This window comes from Xyrauchen texanus, chromosome 40 (assembly GCF_025860055.1).
Source record: "Xyrauchen texanus isolate HMW12.3.18 chromosome 40, RBS_HiC_50CHRs, whole genome shotgun sequence".
In the NCBI taxonomy this organism is placed as follows: Eukaryota; Metazoa; Chordata; class Actinopteri; order Cypriniformes; family Catostomidae; genus Xyrauchen; species Xyrauchen texanus.
The window spans coordinates 19,796,894-19,817,250 of NC_068315.1; the positions used below are offsets into that span (position 1 = coordinate 19,796,894).

Consider the following 20,357-nt stretch of genomic DNA (forward strand, 5'->3'; position numbering starts at 1 on the left):
CTACGGCGCCTCCTCCCACGGCTCCACCTGCAATGGCTCCGCCTCCCACGGTTCGGCCTCCTGAACCTGTCCTTGCCCTGTGGCCATCTCCCAGGCCTCCTGAACCTGTCCTTGCCCTATGGCCGCCTCCCAGGCCTCCTGAACCTGTCCTTGCCCTGTGGCCAGCTCCCAGGCCTCCTGAACCTGTCCCTGTCCTTTGGCCGCCTCCCAAGCCTCCTGAACCTATCCCTTTCCTGTGGCCAGCTCCCAGGCCACCTGACCCAGTCCCCGTCTTGTGCTCCCCTTGGAATGTCTGTCTGCCCCTTGTGCCCCCTTGGACTGTCTGCCTGCCCTCTGTGCCCCCTTGGACTGCCTTCTTGCCCTCTGTACCCCCTTGGACTGCCAGTCTGCCCCTTCGTGCCCCTTGGACTGTCTCTTTGCCCCTTGTGCCCCCCTTGGACTGTCTGTTTGCCCCGTGTACCCTCTTTTGGTCTGCTAGCCCCCCTCCATCCCCTGGACGATTCTGTTTTTGTGGTTTTTTTTTGTTGTTTTAGGATCGTCTGGAATCCGATCCTTTGAGGGGGGATCCTGTTACGATTCCCTGTTGTCTGCCCCGCGTTTCACATGTCACTGTCATTGTTCGCACCTGTTTATCGTTTACAATCATCCTGTCCTTGTGTATATAAACCCGGTTTGCCTTCCACTCCTTGTCGTTCGTTGAATGTTGATGTTCGCTCCCATGCCTGTATTCCCGTGTTCCCAGTTCCTGTGTTTTCGTGTCTTGTTTTCATTTTGCCCATCGCGGTAGTTTCATTTGTTATGTCTGTTTATCTCCTTTGTCAATAAACCCGCATTTGGATCCTGATCCCTTGTCTGCCTTCGTCTGCATTTATAACAGAAATATGCCATGGAAATAAAAAATTTGTTAAATGCCATATATCTAAAATTCTAATTTACAAAATTCTAATTCAAATCTTATTGTAATTTATCTAGCTCTATAGTTTTTCACAGTGAGGACAAGCTTCATAAAATAACAATTTATCTGGAAAGAGCAGCCTCTATATTTCAGTGGTGGTATTCTTTTCTATCATCACAGGAGGTTTTGCTCATTCCTGGTCTAATTGTGCACAATCAATTGAATATATTATCAAAATGCAATAACTTGATACACACCTGAAACAACTGTATTTCTCTACTGGCATCACCAATACTTCTAACTCCTCTTACCTTACCTTTGGATAAAATCAAGTCTCGCCCTACCATTTTCTTTCTGTCTTATTTCACTCTGAAATATTTCACATTATGGAAGTAAAATAAGTTGTGATTGTGAATGTGTTTCATGTTAACTTTGTTGGATATCTTGTAATAATACATTTTGACTTTGGCTTTGTCTTATTGACATCATTGAATGAAATTGTAATTTAGTTAATTGGTGTTTATGTGGTGACTAAAAAGAGTGGTTATCAAAGCCAGACATCACAGCACTTACTTTCACAGTCCCATCAGAACTCTTAAAAGAGTCTTTTCAAGCAAGAAATATCTCTTTCCAATTTTCAGGCAGTCCATTCAAAGAAGACCAGGTGATGGATCTCAAAGAAGCTCTGTGAAGCACTGACCCTGACACTCCCCTTGTGTTTGTCAGTGGCAATCACGACATTGGCAACACGACCACTCCTTACACTGTGGAGCAGTTCTGCCATGTCTGGGGCGATGATTACTTCAGTTTTTGGGTGGGTGGGGTGTTGTGTTTGGTGCTGAACTCTCAGATCTTCTTTGACTCATCAGGCTGCTCTAAGATAATGGTGGTCCAGGAGAAATGGCTCGAGAGCCAGCTGCAGAGAACTGCCCAGACTCTGTCACACCACATGTGACTGCTCGTTTTCCAGCACATTCCACTCTTCCTCCATACACCTGATGAAGAGGATGACTTCTTCAACCTGCAGAGGGGTATAAGAGAGTGCCTGATCCAGAGATTCAAAGAGGCAGGTGAGAACAAAGCACTTTGACACACATCAAACAAGAAAAGCTTTGAGTGATCATACCACATATCATGATGTATCAAAAAGTTTGCCCTCTCTCTGATAATGTCACATACCCAGTTTTTCATACAGGATTTTTATTTTTTTTTGCAGTCCCCTAAATCCAACCCTTCCCTAACAACATGCTAAACAACAATAAGAAGAATAAGTAATAATATATATATATATATATATATATATATATATATATATATATATATGCTCACCTAAAGGATTATTAGGAACACCTGTTCAATTTCTCATTAATGCAATTATCTAATCAACCAATCACATGGCAGTTGCTTCAATGCATTTAGGGGTGTGGTCCTGGTCAAGACAATCTCCTGAACTCCAAACTGAATGTCAGAATGGGAAAGAAAGGTGATTTAAGCAATTTTGAGCGTGGCATGGTTGTTGGTGCCAGACGGGCCGGTCTGAGTATTTCACAATCTGCTCAGTTACTGGGATTTTCACGCACAACCATTTCTAGGGTTTACAAAGAATGGTGTGAAAAGGGAAAAACATCCATTGTGTGGCAGTCCTGTAGGCGAAAATGCCTTGTTGATGCTAGAGGTCAGAGGAGAATGGGCCGACTGATTCAAGCTGATAGAAGAGCAACTTTGCCTGAAATAACCACTCGTTACAACCGAGGTATGCAGCAAAGCATTTGTGAAGCCACAATATGCACAACCTTGAGGCGGATGGGCTACAACAGCAGAAGACCCCACCGGGTACCACTCATCTCCACTACAAATAGGAAAAAGAGGCTACAATTTGCAAGAGCTCACCAAAATTGGACAGTTGAAGACTGGAAAAATGTTGCCTGGTCTGATGAGTCTCGATTTCTGTTGAGACATTCAGATGGTAGAGTCAGAATTTGGCATAAACAGAATGAGAACATGGATCCATCATGCCTTGTTACCACGGTGCAGGCTGGTGGTGGTGGTGTAATGGTGTGGGGGATGTTTTCTTGGCACACTTTAGGCCCCTTAGTGCCAATTGGGCATCGTTTAAATGCCACGGCCTACCTGAGCATTGTTTCTGACCATGTCCATCCCTTTATGGCCACCATGTACCCATCCTCTGATGGCTACTTCCAGCAGGATAATGCACCATGTCACAAAGCTCGAATCATTTCAAATTGGTTTCTTGAACATGACAATGAGTTCACTGTACTAAAATGGCCCCCACAGTCACCAGATCTCAACCCAATAGAGCATCTTTGGGATGTGGTGGAACGGGAGCTTCATGCCCTGGATGTGCATCCCACAAATCTCCATCAACTGCAAGATGCTATCCTATCAATATGGGCCAACATTTCTAAAGAATGCTTTCAGCACCTTGTTGAATCAATGCCACGTAGAATTAAGGCAGTTCTGAAGGCTGAAAGGGGTCAAACACAGTATTAGTATGGTGTTCCTAATAATTCATTAGGTGAGTGTATATATATATATATATATATATATATATATATATATATATATAAAAACCAGTGCTGGAAACTATGCAAATAGTGATGTTACCCCTGGACCTATTGGTGTGGTCCAAAATGCTGTAAGCTTAAATGCTAAATGGCACTGTAATGGTCATGGTGTGGAGTAATGCCTTTGTCTTGCCTGTGGCGTTTTAATTATGCTGTGAGTGCCCTGGAGTGCTTTTGCAGGATGTATTATAAAAGCTTTACTGACAAGAAATATGCGAGATGTTTCTACACTTTCCGCATGTTCCAGAATACTGATTCTATTATAAGTCGAGACAATGTAAGTGGAATGTTCTGCATAAGTTAATTATTGATTACAGAACTCAGAGTGGGTTGGATCAGAGTGTGTACTATTTTATTTAACAGGTGTGTGTAAATACATTACTCAGTACACTATTCTCTTGTTGATTTCTAATGAGTATTTTTGGGGTTTTGCAATCCCTTCACTTAAATAAAGATTTAGGACATAGAGGAATCAAAGATATAATCAAATGGCTACAAGAGAAGAGAAATGTCAATGTTATTGTTGCAGCCATCATTTGATATTTATCTCTGAACGTATTCGATCGATTCACACTATATATTTTCAGTTCATATAATGCTGCCACCTCACTTTTGACTCATTATATGAGCTACTGTGCTATGCATGATTGAAAGGTTACAAGTAAATCCATGGGGTCGAAGGTTTTAACCCATCTATGACAATATAAAGATCAATATGGCTTACATTGTTTCTTATTAACACTAATATCTGGACTAAAGGAAGCTGCAGAGAAATTAGTTAAAAAGAAACAATGTAGGGCATATTGATCTTTGTGTGACCAGAGAGATGCATTATGGTGTATAGATATTGAAAATTGATTAAAAATGGTCACAACAGCTAAATTCAATCTCTCTGGTCATAAAAAAAAGAAATCTTTAATATTTGATTCCCACTTTCATCTGTGGTTTTATACATGCTGTTTGTTGATGAAAATGGAGCAGTGTATTATGAAAATGAGTCGGCACTAGAGTGGTCGACAGAGAAGGGCTTGATCAGAGCTTTCAGGACTGACACATCTACTCCACATCTTTCTTCCAAACAACACTTTCACTATTTCCATTTCATTTTTCAAATTTCTCAGTGATCAGAAGGAGGATGAAAATCGAAAAGGAATTGTCTTGAAAAAATCTACTTTGGAAAAAACAGCCAGTGCCGGCAAATTCATTTTCCTGGTTTCTTCAAGCTCTTAGATTTAATATAATGGACAAATTAAATTAGTTTGATTTAAATCCCATTTAAGTGTGGTTTAAGTCACAGGCAACAGGGATGTGAGAAGATGATCTTTTCTGAGACATCTGTCCTGGGGGGAAAAGATGCTGATTACTCCATATAGCTTTGAGGTTGCTACAGTGGGTGGTGTTTGTAATCAAGCTAATATTCTGTTCTTTAAATCATCTGCAGTTTACAGACCTATATTCTTCTGCTGCATAGATGTAGTAACCTAGGAGCGTACCTTGTTTCCAGCCTGTTTATCATTACAAGAAAACACCCACAGCCTAGATGTATGGAGTGTCATCCTACTGAATCAAGTTATAGACTTATGTTCTGATTCTTAGCATGTTCTGCATTTGCATCTTGCTTGAATAGAAATATTTGACTGTTTGATATTTGCTCTTCTCACACACTTACTTTGAGTGCAGCTCAGTCTCTTTTTCCCAAAAATAGTAATGTGATAAATATAACAAAAAATATAGATTATTGGTGTTTATATTGTGATAAACAAAATTTTTCCTCATCTTGAGTCAGGAGTCAGGGTTGGACAAGGTGAATATTGAACTGACCTTGATTACAGTATAGTCTGCTTTTCTCCAATCATGGAGGCAGTGTTAGTACCAAGGGCTTAGGGTAAAAATGCCTTTGAATGTAAAAAAAAGAAAGAAAAAAAAGCACCATATATTTAAGATAATGGTCAAACAAAATTGCCACAGGTAATTCCTTGTTTTCATCTGTTCTCTAAAATTTTATATATTTTATAATATTCTATTCTATGCCTATGTAGTTATGGACTTGCACTGTATTGACTGTTGCTGTGACATTTAACTGTATTTGTCATAAATGTGACCCATTATGTGTAACTGTATATCAGCGGTCACAGGTCCAGTCCTCGGCTTGTATCCATCTGGACCGCGAGACATCTTGCCATTTGCTACATCATCTCAACATTTCTATACTTCAAGTGAAGTGCAACAAAACATCAGATCTGTGTACACCGCAAGTGCTCGGGCACAGATAGCACTGATCTTTGAGCACTTGAATACTTTTCTCTTTTACAGAACACGCTTCATTTATACCCTTTTGTGTGCTGCACGCAGAGTTGCAGATGTGGTTTTTTAATGACAGTAGACCATAGTGGAGAAATACCTTGAGCAGCAATATAGATGGATACTGGCATCTTTCATAAAACACACTGCAGAAAATGAGAATGAAGCGAAGTGAATTCAACTTCATGTGTCTGAAATGAATTCGAACATTTATCTGAACCAGATTTGTGACAGGACAATGTGCTTCCAGAGTGACTTGAGTTTAAACTATCACGTTTTTTGGGGGGCCTGGGTAGCTCAGCAAGTAAAGACGCTGACTACCACCCCTGGAGTTCGTGAGTTTGAATCCCAGGGCAATCTGAGTGACTCCAGCCAGGTTTCCTAAGCAACCAAATTGGGCTGGTTGCTAGGGAGGGTAAAGTCACATGGGGTAACCTCCTTGTGGTCACTATAATGTGGTTCTCGCTCTCGGTGGGGCATGTGGTGAGTTGTGCACGGATGCCTCGGAGAATAGTGTGAAGCCTCCACACACGTTATGTCTCTGCGGTAACATCTCAACAATCCACATGATAAGATGCACGGATTGAATGTCTCAGTCAGGAGGTAACTAAGATTTGTCCTCCGCCACCCTGATTGAGGTGAGTCATACGCCATCACAAGGACCTAGAGCACATTGGGTATTGGGCATTCCAAAAAAAACAAACATTATTTCTTCCTTTTTCAGTTTTAATCAAAGATCATCTCTTGCATAAATGGCAAGAAAAAACAATCAAAAATGTGATTGTACTAGTAGCATAGTGGAGTTCTCATGAGAAAATGTCCATTATTTGATAGTATGACAATTTATAGGCCTACTTAACTTTTTACTTAACAGTATTTTAAGCTTCACTATTGTGCTGTATATTGTTTGTTGTCAGGGGATACCCCATAACCCCCAAACAATATATTTCCTTAATAGTCATAAGGCCTTCTATGCCCCTTGAGTATCTAAAAATATTCAAACACATATACTGGACTGTTGTCATTCAGCTTCAAAATGAACAGTTGATTTTATTTTATAATATTTATAACGAAGTGCTTTCGATTGAACTTTAATATTTTAATCTTTTGATAGAAGATCCCCCAAACCCCACACTACTTTGGCTTTGTCTCAGGAGCCCAAATGTCCTAATCCTTGCCCAGTTTTAAAGAGACTGTTTTGACATTGATGGGCTTTTTTCTTCTTTTACAAAGTACTATACATGGCCTGGGTATGATAGGCTAGGGAAATAGCATCAACAACCCAATGAGCTAACCTCTGTTTGGAGACAGCGTTCCCTTTCTGCCGTCCGCCAAAGCAGACAAAGTGCTGCTCAGAGCATCTAAAGGCCTGTGTGCGGTCCACATAGATACGCAAAGCACGCGGGCAGCGCTTGCAGGTTCACGACCTGGTCCCTCAAAGGGGTCATAGGAACCATGGGCACGTAGCCCGGTCACGGTCTTAGGATGACGTGAGCATCTGCCATCTGTGCACTGTTGGGACCATGCCATCTGTTGCAGGGCTCCCTGTTCTTCTATTCTATTCTATTTGCAAAAGGAATGTTTTGGTGTCTAAAATGTATATTTCCTATTGACACACTAAAGCTGAAGATATAAGTAACTATTTTAAGATAAATGGTTTTTTAAACATCCTATGTGTTTTATGACTTATGCACAGTACTGTGTATATATATATATATATATATATATATATATATATATATATACAGTATATATATATATATATATATATATATATATATATATATATATATATATATATACAGTATATATATATATATATATATATATATATATATATATATAACAAGTGCATTTCTGGTGCTGCCTGGAACATAAATGTTTAATGTGGATGGCCAAGTTATTTAGTTACAGTACATCATGAACAGCTGAATACTGGGACACCTCATTCACATGCACAGAAATATAAAACCATTTGACATTTTTTGTTTTCCTCTCGGGTCCATCCTCATGGCCTCTTTCATAAGCCTATAATTTTAGGGCTAAAAATAACCAGTATTGATTAAAAGTAAAGGTTTTGCTTCTTTGTGCTTTGCAAATATCCTTGCTTCAGTCTTATTGGTAAATCTCCAGTCATGCTCTCAACAACTACAATAAACAGACAAGCTGAAAAAGAGTGCTTATTCCATTTTAAAATCCAACCTGTATTTTTGAACCCTCATTTTAAAGTAAAACTGATTCATTTTAAATTACCATTCAACATTTCTCACACTGCCAGTAGTGTTATCTTGTAGTGTGTTAATTAGGAGGGATAAGCCAAGTGTTTCCTCTGCTATTTCTGCTGGCCTGAGGCTCTCATTCAGTGCAAGTCAGTAGAATTAGTGCAGGCTTTGGTTAATCAAAGGAACTTTTGTCATCAGTTGAGAATTGTTGCTAGGCTGGGCGAGCATGTTGTTTTAGGCAGAAAATGAAGAATAGTTTGTTTTGTGTATCAGGTTGTGGAGGTTATAGGGTGCCCATTTTTATCAGACATCCATAAGGAAAGTGTCAGCTGTCATTTTTGTGTTTATCAAGGTATTGCATTATAAGAGGGAGTATTCTAGGGTCTCAAAAAGACTATTGGAACCATTTAGCACATTGAACTTATGAAAGTGACAGGGTCTTATATCTTTGGACACCTCTCATTGGTTTAAGGAATATTGCAGATAATACAATTCCATAAACTTTGCTCCGTTGCTTGTCCTGTGTTTTTTGCTATTGTGAAACAAATCTACTTAGTATTACTGTAGGTCAAATATGTTCTTCTCTTGCTTGTAATTTGTTTCCATTAAAATGATAAACCATGAAAAAAGCACACATCCTTGAGAGTTGATCTCTATTGCAAGTGACAATCATGTAATATTTGCCTTTTTTTAATGTCTTTCCTCATGTGAAATAGCTTCACTGTGTACAGGCATCAATGTGATTGAAATTGCCAGCCAGTCGCCTTTTACGCATATTTGGATTAAATCATAATTACACCACACACGTTACTCTGTCCCTCATTTAGAGAGCTGTAAAGCAACCTACAGTGATAAATGGGTGTGAGGCATAAGCAATATTCTCTTTGCACAAAAATCATATTGTACTTCTTTCTGTCATGCAAGAGTTTGCAGAGTTTGGTGAATAATTTTTCTCAGTGGCCTAATGACAGCACACAAATAGGCAGAAACACACACACACACACACACACACACACACACACACACACACACACACACACACACACACACACACACACACACACACACACATGTTGTGTTTCCATGTTTTATGGGGACTTTCCATAGACATAATGGTTTTTATACTGTACAAACTTTATATTCTATCCCCTAAACCTAAACCTACCCCTAAACCTAACCCTCACAGAAAACTTTCTGCATTTTTACATTTTCAAAAAACATCATTTAGTATGATTTATAAGCTGTTTTCCTCATGGGGACCGACAAAATGTCCCCACAAGGTCAAAAATTTCGGGTTTTACTATCCTTATGGGGACATTTGGTCCCCACAAAGTGATAAATACACACACACACACACACACACACACAGCCCTCAAACTAAACCGTTAATGCAGTCTGAGTTGTTTGAATAGACGAGACTGAGGATTTACATATCATCCAAATTTGGCAGATCTGTTACTTCTTTGGCTGGGAATAGAGGCTCTAGTACAGCATTCAGTGTGTCTCAAGAGAGATGAACCCAGAACATCATCATGCTTCCTTATTGGGCTAGATAAGAATATATATAAGAATAACACCTCTACTAATTTTATGTGAATGTGTATTTTTAGTAATTTCTATTGTCTCTCATTCTCAGCGAATCTCACCTCTTGCAGCCAAAAGGCTTGTTGATCCCTAGATACTACTATTCTTGCAGTAATGAGCCCATTAATTAAAAGGCAAATAAATTAATCTGCAACATGTGAGAAAAAAAGCAGGTAAGGAGATGGAAATAAGTCCTTGTAAGCAGTGGGAAAACATTTCATGAGTAGCTGTAAGGAAGAAATATACAGTGGACCAAAAAAGTATTAAGACACTTTTCATACATTTAAAAATGTATGAATGTCTTTGCATTATAATATATCATACTTTTTATATAACAAAAAATATAAAACAAACACAGTCAAGTAAAACATTTAACATTTTTAAAATCATAAAACAACCAATATATTGTTTAAAATTAAGGCAAAACATATTTGGACGCTTTCTTGTTGTCAAACTTTGTGGAGCAAGTCCATAATTAAAGCATGAAACTTTTTCTGTGTTAAAATACAAAATCCCAGCTTAATATGCAGACATCAAGTAAGCCATTAATAGGTACATTTTCACCAAAAATGTAAGCACTGTGTCTGTGGCACTATGAACATTTCTGCTTGTTTTGAGCGACCTGCTTAGATCTGCCCCAACAACTTTACTCAACCAATGGTATGAATTGGGGGTGGGGTCTCTTTGTTTGATCAATGGCAGATGGGGGCCATATATGGAAAGCTATTTTGAAAACAATGTTTATTTATGCAATTCTGTTTGGTGGCACTAGTGGCGCTGTAATAATAATATTCATCTTTAATACAAGGCACTTCAAATGTGGTTACTCTGCTTGGACACCTTTGTGAATTTAAGGGGAACAGACTTCATTCATACCTTAAATGTAATTGCAAAAATGGCTAATGGCGAGATGAGTTCTAAGAAAATGTCTAACATCATTGGTTTGTACAGTAAATGCTACTTGATATATTCTAACTATTGCAAAGACATTCAGACATTAAGTAAGAAATAAGTGTCCAAATACTTTTTGGAGGCACTGAACTATGTGAAAACAGTGAGGATCACTGCCATATTTTATTAAATTCTGTTCATATTACTGCAAGTGTGGGCATTAGAGGAGAATCCCACAGTCACCACTTGGATGATATTCTTTGATCATCTTCAGATGGACTTATCCAGATAAACATGCAAAAACTCACATCGAACAGAGCATTGAGTGGTCTGAATTTACAGCAGATCTTGACAACTAAATCCACAACAGCACTGTTTGTTGTTAAGAGATCACAGCTTGTTAATCAGCCTGATAACAGGACTGGTGGGAGTATGGACTCACTGATATGTTCACAGCCAAAAATCACAACCGAGAAAAGAAGCGACTGCAAGCACGCTGAGACACTGATTTTTAGGGCATACAAAGTAAAACAATGTCCAAACAGCACAGAAACATTCTTGATGATAAGACAAGAAAAATAAACAAGTAACATCTTGCATTTGAAATATCATGAAACCCCGTTCACACAAAATTGGCAACTTCCATTGAAAATTAATGACTTACAGTTCCCCTTCTGTCACTCACTCGATGATGTGTCGAATGTAGTGACACAAGGGTCTTTCTTGAGAGCCTTGCATACCTCTGAACTTGAGTAAAGGCCAATGAGAAATTGGTAGACAGAATTTGCATGTTCCGCCCCCGGACATACGGGTATAAAGGGAAGCCGGCGTGTGTCTGTCAGTCAGATTTTTACTTCGGAGCCGAGCGGTTGTACAGCAGCAAGCTGAATCTCACTACTGTTGCACTCACCTCTGTTGGAGAAGCACTGCTGTTGGATCTATGGTGCATCACCAGTGTATTTCTCCCTCTCTGCACGCTGTGCAGTCCACGCCCCTGGGCGCTTTGACAGTGCTTCCCTCTAAAAAGAGTGTTCCTCCTAAAAGAGTTTTGTTTTCTCTAAAAGACTTTACACAAAGAGCAATACAGAAGCAGGCATTGAACGTCCTTTTCTGGACGCGTCTTTTTAAAGATGTCCTTCTGCCTCTGTGTAGTTCCTGGATGTGGCCGATACCTCTCCAAGACTGATGGTCATAGATGCTGCCTCGTGTGCCTGGGTAGCGATCACACTGAGGCAGCGTTTGTGGATGGTTCATGTACTCACTGTGAGAACATGACCATGGCAGTGTTGAAGCTTCCATTTCTTAAAGTGCATGCCACTTCAGTCGCCCCCCCCACGTCGTTCCTTCTTCCCACGGGATTGAGGACAACCCGGCTGGTGATGGAGGCGATTTGGGGATGGCAGCAGGTTAGTATTCGGCGGGTAAATCCCTACGAACAACCCGCCCCCCGGCACGCTCCCTTGCTTCCGTCCGGGCTTGAGGTGAGTGCAGCTTGCCTCACGGCCAGCTTGCATTCTTCCTTGAGCCCCCCGAATTGGATGATGACATCGCTGCTGCGTTGGAGAGCGTTCAGGCGTCTGACACAGATGAGTCAACTGGGCTAGCACCTTCGGGTCAGCCCGCCCAGTCTGAGGCTGATGCGCAGATGGCCGACATGCTTTCCCGGGCTGCCGTGAGTGTCGGGTTGGACAGGAACCCTCCGTCCTCCCCACAGCCTTCACGGCTTGGCAATTGGTGCCTCGGGTCAGGGTGCCACTCCCACTTATTTTCCTTTGTCACACCCCCTTCAGGCTGCAGTACCCACATTCTCAATAAAAGAGCGATTTCCTCACTACCTGGGTCATCAAGCCGGTGAGTGCCATTCTCACGGCGCTCGGCTCCAAAATCCTACAGTCCCGGTTCCCCAGACCCGCGACTGCTAAGCCCAGCAGGCCAGCGCTGACGAGTTCCAAAGATGCCTTTCCAGGACCTCTTCCTCAGTCTCTAACCCGCCCCATGCCGTGTGCGTGGAGCACGGTAAGTGCTTTGAATCTTTTCTTAGCACCCAAGCCTCGGGACGCACTTTTGCCTCCCCCCGCCGCAAAGCCCCACCCGGTACATCGAAAAAGTTCTCCCCTCTAGTGCCCCCTCTCGCGCGGAGTCTGGATGCATGGCTTTCGCTGTCCAACCCGTCTTGTTGGTTGGCCAGAACCATCCGACTCTGCTACGCAATTCAATTTGCCAGGCTCCCGCCTCATTTCAACGGTATTCGCTCCACCTCGATGCGCGCCGAGAATACCAGCGCCTTACGTGCAGAGATTACAACTCAGGTCGCTGCATGCCACTCATATACCCGGCAAACTCAACATGACAGCGGACACTTTGTCGCGACAGGTTTCACCCAGTGGAGAGTGGAGGCTCCTCCCCCAAGTTGTCCAGCTGAATTGGGACCGGTTTGGCATGGCACAGGTAGACCTCTTTGCCTCCCAAGGCAATTCCCACTGCCCTCTCTGGTACTCCCTGACAGAGGCCCCTCTCGGGACAGACGCGTTGGCACACAGCTGGCCCCGGGGGCTGCGCAAGTACACATTTCCCCCAGTGAGCCTTCTTGCACTGGTGCTGTGCAAGGTCAGGGAGCACGAGGAGCAAGTCACCTTAGTGGCTCCTTACCGGCCCACTCTGACTTGGTTCTAGGATCTCACGCTCCTCGCGACAGCACATACCTGGCAAATTCCCCTAAGGAAGCACCTTCTTTCCCAGGGACGGGCACCCACTGGCATCCACGCCTAGACCTCTGGAATCTCCACGTCTGGCCCCTGGACGGGACGCAGAAGGTCTGAGTAACCTACCACCTACGTCTAGTGACCTAGAAATGATCAACCAAGCCAGAGCTCCCTCTACCAGGGCAGCTTTACGCCCTCAAGTGGCATTTTTTCGCAAATTGGTGTTCTTCCCGGTCTGAAGACCCACAGACCAGTGTGTCACTACATTTGACAACATCTCGTTCCCTCCATCAGGGAACGGAGGTTACAACACTAACCATTACATTTATTTGTTGCTGCAAATCGCTGTCAATGCCCTTTAAGAGGCATAGTTCACCCCCAAAAAAAGACAATTCTGTCGTCATTACTCACCCTCATGTTGTTACAAACCTGTATGATTTTCAGTCCTCAGTTGAACATAAAAGGAGATGATAGGCAGAAAGTTAGGGACTGACAGTCACCATTCACCTACATTGCATCACTTTTCCAATGATTTGAACAGTGACTGAGACTTTCATTTTGCCAAACATGTCCTTTGGTTTTCCATGGATGCAAGAAAGTTATATGAGTTTGGGACAACATGAGGATGAATAAATGATGTCAGAATGTTCACAAAATTTTCATAATCGTCCCATTGAATTCATTTATATGCAATTATGATTAATCTGAATGATTTGGTTATTATTCTAAAAGCTTTTTGCCATTTTGTGCTGCACCAAGTGTCAAGGTAGCTTTAATGGTTCTTGTTTTTGTGATTACATTAGCATCATTCTTGTCTTTTATGTCCATTAGAGCTTGCAGATAGCTATTATCTGCACATAGAACAACTTGTGAAATTTAGATGAACTCTACAAGCAAGCAACAATCTATAATTATAGCATGCAACATTGTTTTTTATTTTTATATATATATCATATTTTGTTTTTGTTGTACATTCTCCTGTCTTACCATCCATGCTGCAATTTTTGGCACCTTTGCTCTCTGTCTGTATGAAAGATTCATGTGAAATTGCATTCTGTTTCCTGTTTCCAAATGCATCCATTACCTCAGTATGGGGGTATACCTCCTTTGTCAGAATTCTACCTTACCTGAACTGTGTTGAAGAGTCACCACCAATCTCACTTCCCTCCAAAAATAGAGAGCTCATTTGTGCCTAGCACTCTCTGGGTGACTTGTTTGATGGACTATAGTGATTCTGCATTTGGTCCAGTGCTTAAAATTCCTGAACAGCAAAGACCCAGTCTTTGCTGCTGAGGAGAGCAGAAAAGACACAATGGTTATGCAGAAATACAAGGAAAACTGAAAGTGAAGCGGAACCCACCATGTCAATGTGAATTTGCAGTCAGCTCCCATGGCTACCAGTGTGGAGTCATGGACAATCAAACAAGAAATGCAAATGATTCAGTTGCAGTTCGTGAGCACATCTCAATAAGACTGTGCACAGATTATGCACCTTTCAAGGGTTATTTATGGTGGCTTCATTACAAATGGCCAATTTGATGATAGACCTTTTTTTTCAACTTGTCAATTACTGTCCACTAAATACATCCAAAACAAGACAAATGTGTCATTTGTTTGAGACACCAATAAGGACTGTAAAAAACTACATATTTTCAAAATCTTTATATTTAGGCTGGTTTCAGGTTCATCTGAAATGTGCCTAATATTAGACTTCTTTTTATTTGACACAGAGTCTTACATGGGTCTTAAATATGTAACAAAGTGGCGGGACAATAAAAAACATTCAAGACATGTACTGTATATGGGGCGACTGGGGCTGTTGTTACACAGGCTTTATCTCTGTAATGATACGATTTGATGTCAAAGATGTAATTACTGTGTGGCAGGGTGAAGGATCCTACACACCCGGTCCCGTATTAGGCTAATCAAGCCTCCCGAGAGGGATAAAGGTTGACTGCAGATGATCGTGCGGGAGAGAGAGATAGTTTACGGACATGTCCGTCATGTGTGTGTGTGTGTGTGTGTGTGTGTGTGTGTGTGTGTGTGTGTGTGTGAGCGTGTATTTATCACTTTGTGGGGACCAAATGTCCCCATAAGGATAGTAAAACCCGAAATTTTTGACCTTGTAGGGACATTTTGTCGGTCCCCATGAGGAAAACAGCTTATAAATCATACTAAATTATGTTTTTTGAAAATGTAAAAATGCAGAAAGTTTTCTGTGAGGGTTAGGTTTAGGGGTAGGGTTAGGTTTAGGGGATAGAATATAAAGTTTGTACAGTATAAAAACCATTATGTCTATGGAAAGTCCCCATAAAACATGGAAACACAACATGTGTGTGTGTGTGTGTGTGTGTGTGTGTGTGTGTGTGTGTGTGTGTGTGTTTGTCTTTTGTTTAAGTTTTATATTAAACTATTATTTATATTGACAAGCCGGTTCTTGCCTCCTCCTTTCCATTGATCCCTTTACATACTGAAATGTGTGTGTCTAGCAGTCATTTGGTCAATTTGGTTTCAAACACCTACAGTTCAAAACCCTCTTAAAGTATTATATTTTTTGAGAATTCTACCCCCCAAGGTAAACTTTTTTATAAATGCTCATCATATTTTTGTTATAGTATTGATTAAAAAAGTGAACATATTGAAATTGCACTGGCATACATTAAGGAAATGGTCAACAATGTTATTAAGGCAGATTTTACCATAAGGCTTAAATGTGTTCTTAGGGCAAAGGTTTTTACATGAAATTCAGGTCAGGCATGTTGTAAAAAAATTTATCAACGCAGGTATATTAAATGTCTTAAATGTGTACAATGTATCAGTTACTATATTTTTTGGCAAAAACAATGTTATGATACTTTAATGGTTTCCTTTTTTTTTTTTTTTTGTTTTCTGGCTAAATTGTTTTACATTTAAAATGTAGATAAAAATCCATAAATAATTCTGGTGTAGATTTATAGACAGAACTAGATCAGTGGTCTCCAATTAGCGGACCATGGTCCGGGAACTGACCCTGGATTTATTTCTACAGTTTAAGTCAGCAAAGTGTAAAAACGACAGAGCTGTACATACCACGTTTATTCATATTTTTCTCTAACGCCAAACTCACTTTATTCCTGCTCCCCGTTCCACTGCGTTGCCTCTCTCTCCCTGCTATAGACACAAGGTGTCGTATAAACCCTGATAAGTAGAGTTGCATGTGCGGTTATTTTAACAACAGTAGTGGAGACACTATATATATGGATTTCATAGTCAGCCAATTTATACCTACAGCTTACAAATGGTCAATTCAGACATAAATTGTAAACATTTTCTTTCAGGGGACACCCCTGAACCCCTATACAGAATTTTTGGATCTATAAAAAGGAGTCCTTTGCCCATATATATAGGTAAGCCTATGTATTCTGAATGTAAAAAATATATTCAAATACAAAAACTGGACTGCTGTCATTCAGCTTAAAAAAAATCTTACCTTTTAATATTCATATCCAGTTGCCCTCAACTGATGAACTCTATTAAATGCTTAAATTTTTTGGTAGAAAAGATCCTTCAGACCCCAACAATTTGGCTGCTCTGGGCCCCAAAATGTCCTCATCCTACCCAAATTTGAAGAGACTATTATGAATGTTTAGGAATGTTTTTATTTTTACAAAGTACTATTGCTGACAATGTGAAGTTATATATATATGTTTGTGTGTGTGTGTGTGTGTGTGTGTGTGTGTGTTTCATAGCCATACTGACTACTGACACCAATTAAGTTATTATTATCCAGACCTTTGCTGGGATGGAAATGGAGAGAGCAGACGGTTTGGAACTTTAATTGGAGACCCCTGGTCAAGATTTTGTTTTGGTGGTAGTGATGGGGCTGTATCTATCTTTTTTCTTGGGCAATAATTGTGAAAATATGTTAATAGCTTTTATGTAGCCAAGATTCAAGGTATGTGGCTATGTGGAAAATAACTTTGAAAAATAAACCCTGAAAAAAATTAACTGGAGTAAAAAGTGAATATATAGAAACACCGATCAGCCACAACATTAAAATCACCTGCCTATTATTGTGTAGGTCCCCCTCATGCTGCCAAAACAGCACCAACCCACATCCCAGAAAAGCATTCTGAGATGATATTCTTCTCACCACAATTGTACAGAGTGGTTATCTGAGTTACTGTAGACTTTGTCAGTTCAAACCAGTCTGACTATTCTCTGCTGATCTCTCTCATCAACAAGGCATTTCCATTCACAGAACTGACACTCACTGGATGTTTTTTTGGTTTTGGCACCATTCTGAGTAAATTCTGGAGACTGTTGTGCGTGAAAATCATAGGAGATCAGTAGTTACAGAAATACTCAAACCAGCCCATCTGGCACCAACAATCATCCATGCAATTGTCTAATCAGCCAATCATGTGGCAGCAGTGCAGTGCATAAAATCTTGCAGATATGGGTCAGGAGCTTCAGTTAATGTTCACATCAACCTTCAGAATGGGGGAAATGTTTTATCTTAGTGATTTGAAGCGTGGCGTGATTGTTTGTGCCAGGTGGGCTGGTTTGAGTATTTCTGTAACTGCTGATCTGCTGAGGTCAATAGAGAATGGCCAGACTGATTTGAAATGACAAAGTCTACGGTAACTCAGATAACAATTTCAAATTCTGATCTGTACAATTGTAGTGAGAAGAATATAATTTCAGAATGCTATTCTGAGATGTGGGTTGGCGCTGTTTTGATGGTAAGAGGGGGACCTACATAATTTTAGGCAGGTGGTTTTAATGTTGTGGCTCAGAGAGAGCTGTAGAATACTTTTTTGGGCTTTTCTCTTATATATATATATATATATACACTCATAATATAGACCTACTAAATGTATATATACACATTTATATGTATATATACACCAGTGCGCAAGAGTCATTCACTATAGAAACAGCGATGTCCTCCGGCATTTTAAACAGTATGTATCCAATGTGGAAACTCAGATAAAAGATAAGCACCTTGAGTACTGTAATAAATCAGTTGTGTCTCTCAGCTGTGATGATCCTTAATCCTGATTTTGTCCGTTTAAATCTGTTTAAAGCTATTTCCTAGCTTTGGTACTGTATTAGTAATACGAACGATCACAGAGCACTGTTCTATGTAATCATCTTTTGCCACCACATGCTGGCTAACATATGTAGTTTCAAAAATAAAGACAGTAACTCCTAACAGATCGGCACTGCTCTTACACTTTAGTTTAGAACAACACAAACACATAAACACACACACACACACACACACACACACACACACACACACACACACACACAGTGAAGCGTCCAAGTGCTGATGGTGTCAGACCATCAGTGCTCATGGAATGTCTCTCGTCCAATCAGATTCGAGGACCAGAACTAACTGTGGTATATATATATTTATATACACACAGTATATCCAAGCAAAACTCTAGAAATACTAGTCAGAAATACTAGTCAGCCACACTAATTGATTAAAATTGGATGAATAGTTGACCATTGTGTCCCATCCCAGATACCAATGATATTAATCTCATGTAATTTTTACTATGTTTCAGGAGTTAAAACCGTTTTCTCCGGTCACTACCACAGCAAAGTAGGGGGATGCCATGATGGGCTGGATATGGTGGTGAGCTCAGCGATTGGTTGTCAGTTGGGGATGACTCTCATGGTGTGAGAAGTGGTGGTGGTTACTGAAGATAAGATCATCCATCACTACCATAATCTTGACCAATTATCTAAAAGTAGAGTGGATGAAGACTTCAAGAAACTGCTGGTCTGAACGCTACACCTACAGTCAAAATATATGCAGTTACAGCTTAATTTTCAAAAACAAATTGAGCCGATGTGTGTACATTTAGGTGTTCTTTTACTGAAATAAAAAGAGCCTCACCTTCCAAATACATCACCAAGCATTATCAATGTGAACCAGTGGCACTTTAATCTTTGATACTTAAATCACCTGTCTCTACACTTTAATTATGCAAATACATCTGAGAGTTCCTTAAACATTAAAGTCAAATCACCTTATCATACTAATAAAGCGATTCAGTGGTATGGTACATGGTAGTTTGATAGCACTGAAGATTTTGGAAGACAGTCTGATGAGTTCACTCCTTGCACTTCTCAGCTCATTACTCTCTTCCATCTCTGAGAGAAGGAAAGAGGCAATCACCATGGTAACTATTGAAAGACGTGGCTGCCGTGACCGGGACAGCAAGTCACTTATTCCGTGGGTGGATCACCAAAAACATAATTAATGACCTCACCTCTCGCTTGTGACTTAGAAGATTCCAAAAGAGATCAGGTGTGATTGAACAACTTCAGAAGTATGCAGCAAGAAAGACATTTTAGAAAGTTCAAGCTCTAGTCTGAATTCATTTTGTGACCTCACATTTCCTCGTCTGTCATGTCTTTGTGTTAGTCTGCTTCATGTGAAAATTTGCAGTATTTCAAATCTTGGGGGGCTAAACTGTTGCAGCATCATAGCTGATCAAATTAAACTGGATTTTTTTTTTTCTCTGGATCTTCCCATGTAACAATTATGTTTAATGTTTATAGAGCTTTGATCAGTTTCTGTATGTGGCTTATTTTCTATTTTACAGTGTTCTGTAAATTGCAACAAAATTAATTAATAAAGCTACATTTTATGTTTTTTTTTCTCTATTCTCACAAAGAACATTTCATTTAAAAGTGTAATTTCTTCAATGTTAATATACTTTCTCCTCTCCCAACTTAATATGCAGAGACATAATATGAAAATCATTTGTAAGTTTATTCCACTAAAAACTGTAAATACTTTGGCCATGTGGCACTATCAAAGCAATACTCTGTTTGTATGAGCGTCACTACCAAACCAACATAGTAACATTGGCTCAACCAATGACATGAGTTTGGGGTGGGGCTATCTGTTTGTTCGGCCAATGGCAGAAGAGGAGAATGACTGGGAAACCTTTTTTAATTGAATGTTGACAATTTCCACAATTTACATTGAAAAAGTCCAAAATCCCAAAGTGTTTACACTGCCTCTGACGGTCAGTAGGAATGAAACAGAACTGTGTTTTATGAGCGAGAGACACAAGCAAAGATCGCTGTTATATAAATCAAAAATTGTATCTTTTCATACGCATATTTATCGCGCAATCCAGATAGGAATCACACTAAAATATAACAAGCG

The 20,357-nt window shown here is 40.2% G+C and overlaps 1 pseudogene; it reads left to right on the top strand.

Moving 5' to 3' along the window:
* Positions 1 to 18,962, top strand: part of LOC127633921 (serine/threonine-protein phosphatase CPPED1-like) — a 43,854-nt pseudogene extending 24,892 nt beyond the window's left edge.
* Positions 18,963 to 20,357: the final 1,395 nt, after the last annotated feature.